Below are 4,154 nucleotides of genomic sequence, written 5' to 3'. Positions count from 1 at the left end.
CATCATCTGAATAATATATGAGATAAAATAATTACATTTGATTGATTTCCTTGAAAAGTGAAATGATTTGTTATTCAAACTAAAAAAAGAGAAAAACCAAATTGAGGAAAGTAATATCGAAAACTTTTCTGAAGAATATGGTAAACAGTTTACGGGAATTATTGTACGTCCATTCCTATGTAAGAAAGCACCAAAAATCTTAGGTAATATGATTGTTAATTTGAGTTTTAGCTCTGGTCTCTCAGAAACTATTTAAGCTGGCTGATCTAAACTGTCTTTATCAAGGATTATAAAGTGAAATTAAAATTAAAAAAATTTCGTTCTCTTTGGGCGATATTTTGCTTTCATGATGTTTGCAACTCTTTATCGATTGGTGAGATCGATACGGTTAATATTTCGTTTGAAGATTTGTATAAAGAAAATGTGATCAGAGATTGAATTTCAGAGGATTAATGTTCTGGAGCAATGGCGACCCAATCTTTCTGTTGAAGCCTTCACAGTTTTAGTTTAAAAAAATACGGGCAAAGATTTTTCATAGATAATATTTTCAGTCTTAAATTATTAGATCAAATTTAAAGTCAACTTCTCAATGTAATTGAAAATTCAAAAATAAATAAAAACTTAGCAGCATCTGTTATAAGTTATGATGAGTCCATGCAATGAGACTCTTTACACAGTGGCATTCTGTGTTCAGGGTGTCCAAATTCAGTTGAAATGCGTCTGCTATAAATGTGAGACAAACAATATTCAGAATCTGGGAATTTAGGGAGTAACATAAGAGAGGCTCATCATGATATCACCATTTTATACCGAAAATCAGTGTCGGAACTCTAAGCAATTGTGGTTCAATCTAAGAATGACGGTTTGAATTTTCAACCGGCTTCCAACACTCTCACTAGCCGCTGAGACCTTCAAATGCTGCTAAGATTGTCTTGCAGATTAGGTTTCTCTCGAGTCAGCTGATTCACCTTAATAACTTCACTGATCTGTTATTTAATTGGAGGCCACAAAACGTTAGTTTCGTTTGACATAAGAAGTTAAATGTAAATGGATATCAGTTCTGTTTCTGTAGTCACAGCAGTGAAAATTCGTAATATCTCTGCTAAAGACTTGATTCGTATTAAAACTTGTTTAGAGAAGACGGGAGCACAAACTTTCATAGACAAACGTAATAGAAATATTTGTGCTTCACTTGCTCACGGAAAATTAAAAGCAGTCACGACTAAATACGTGTCGTGAAGTGAAAACAGTTGGAAATTGATCCGAACCCTTTTCTCGGAGTGAGGAAAGCTAGTGCTATAGCTACAACCCAGAAACGATACAGCAATCAAGTCAATGGAAACATTAAATATCACCACGCCCCATAAAAGTGCGTCAAGTGAAGTCCAACTTCAAGACGATGCTGATTTGTTTCGTTTATGCGAAATGAATTGTCCGCACAGTGTTTGTTCCTCCAGGTCAAACTGTTGACCAAACATTTTGTTTGGCAACTCTGAAGGGTTTGCGAAACACGGTGAGACGAAAACATCCCGACTACTGGCAAAGTAGGGAGTGGTGGTTTCATCACGACAATGCGCCTGCGCACACCGCCTTGAGTGTTGTGAGACAGTTTTTGACCAAAAATGGAATGCCTCTGCTTACCCAGCCTTCCTGTTGCATCGATCTTGCTCCCTGCAACATCTTTTTGTTCTCCCGAATGAAAACAGGTTCTTAAAAGAAAACGTTTTGCAGATGTGGAAGAGGTGAAAGAAAAAAGAACAAGAGAGGCGTTAAAAGGCATCACTTCGCAAGAAGAGTTCCATCGCTGTTTCGAAGACTGGGAAACGCGTCTGCAAATATGCATTACGTCAAATGGACATTGCGTTTACCGTGATTATATGTATTTTGCATTTCGTGGTCCCATTATTGTCCCCTTCTTGACAACCGTGAATAGCATCACGTGTTTCTTTCCCAAAAGTTTGATATTCCCTCCATAAACAACCGGCTGAGATTCAGATTTGCTACATTTTACCCCAATGCATAATTCCAATCGAGAAAACTTGTTTTAATGAGTGCTTTCTGTGTGCTGCTTTTTATTTGTTCCGGAAAATGTGGACAACAAAAGCTATATAATGTATTTTCCGGTATGCTGTACTCATTGATGTGACTTACGAAGCCCTGGATTGGAACTGCGGCGGCAACTGGAGTCAAACAATGTTTTTTTTGTTTTTTTGTTTTTTTTTAGTTCTGGTTAAGAAGCTTTATTGCTTTGGTTGTTGTTAACGTTTTCAAAATGACGCTGTTGAACATCAACGGCTGCTCTGAAAGGCGCCTTTTCAAATGAAATGTTTTCTCATCCCTAACCACAGTCCGGCCTGTACTGCGGTGTCTATCACAACACGATCATCCTTGTCTCATCTGTTGAATCAAAATCCTGTGATTCCTTTCTCGCTGCTTTCATAGATTCCCAAGACACTCTGTCCCTATCAAATTCCATTCTTATAAATTTGAATTGGGAACTTGAATCATAGTGAATCTTTCATTACCTGATTACACAACCATGAACGCCACCCCAATGGATGCGTTGCAGTTTCTATCTTGATAGAGCTAGGTGATCCTGACCATTGATCTAGGATTCTTCTGTTCAGCATCGATGTCAGAAGCACCGTTGTCTAATTTGAATTCTTCCGTTATCTCTTTGCAATCCACCAAGGTGGAGTCCCATGACTTCACCGTATTTCTGGCAGTTGTAGCTATGCAGGGCTCGGTCGTCACTCATTTAGGTATTTTCAAAATACACGCATACCCCAGTAAGTTTGTAACTGTATCATAACGTTCAAATACTTCAAAAGCTGACACGTTGGAGACCTTTGGCTTTGAAGAATATTCAACATTTTCATTTATTGCAGCAATATTCTTTTTATAAATTGTCGTATATCCATTGTATACAGGATCTACAACAAAGAATTAAAATCTTATATTTGAATGTCTTTGTTATAAAATAATGACCAAGACGTTTGCCATCTCAGCACCTTGAAACATTAATTTCTCTAACGTTGTTTTAGCAACACTAAAAATAAGCCAGCAGTATTATCTCATTATCATTATTAATTAAACAAATAATAATTATTTTTTGTTTTTCCAATTCAAAAACGTTTTGGGTTATTCAGCCTAAAAATGTTGCTACATTTTGTTTACTGTGAGGATTATTCCGTGGGAAGTTGCGAATTATGTACATTCAATGTTGCGTCCAAACGGAAAACTGCGACTCAAAGCAAGAAAAAATGAGCAGAGGAATCGCTGGTGTTCAAGCGAAATTGCTTGTCTCAGCCCCATCTGCAACTTGTGTCAGCTTCCACCCACTAAACCTAGCTGTGTGTAACTCCTTAACAAATATGTAAAGGCTATCGGGGAATTTTTCGTCAGACAGCAGTAACTTTACCTGTTTATGGATCGATTCAGAGTGCATCAGTACAACAAGTACTTACAGGAAGAAAAACGAAGACAACCAGTAGATGAGAAAATCTTCTCCTATACACGATGGGTCTGTCAGCAGGTATCGTGCTATGCTGTTCATTATGAGCTTATTATAGACATTCTCTCTCATTTCAGTGAGGTTATCAAGTCATGGGGGAGGCAAATTAAAGACAAATGTTTCTATTACGTTCGTCTATGAAAGTTTGCACTCTCGTCTTCCTTAAACAAGTTTTCATCCGAATCAAGTCTTTAGCAGAGATGTTACAAATATTCACTGCTGTGACTACAGAAACAGAACTGATATCCATTTGCATTTAACTTCTTATGTCAAACGAAACTAACCTTTTCTGGTCACCAATTAAGTAACAGATCAGTATGTTATTAAGGTTAATCAGCTGACTCGGGAAAAACTTAAACCTCCACAACATTTAGAGGCCTCGGTTCTCAGGGAGAAACCGGGTGAAAAATAAAAGAGGATCTGTCAACAATTTTCACCGTGAGACCGTCATTCCTATATTGAACCAGATTTGCTTAGAATTCCGACACCAATTTTTGGCATAAAATGGTGATATAATGAATTTTTCTTATCTTAATCCCTAAATTCTCCAGTTTCTGAATATATTTTGTCTCAAATTCATAGCAGATACATTTCAACTGAACTTGGTCAACCTGATGTCAGAATGCCACTATACAAAGTG

This window comes from Octopus bimaculoides, chromosome 17 (genome assembly GCF_001194135.2).
Source record: "Octopus bimaculoides isolate UCB-OBI-ISO-001 chromosome 17, ASM119413v2, whole genome shotgun sequence".
Taxonomy (NCBI): Eukaryota; Metazoa; Mollusca; class Cephalopoda; order Octopoda; family Octopodidae; genus Octopus; species Octopus bimaculoides.
This window is presented reverse-complemented; position numbering follows the sequence as displayed.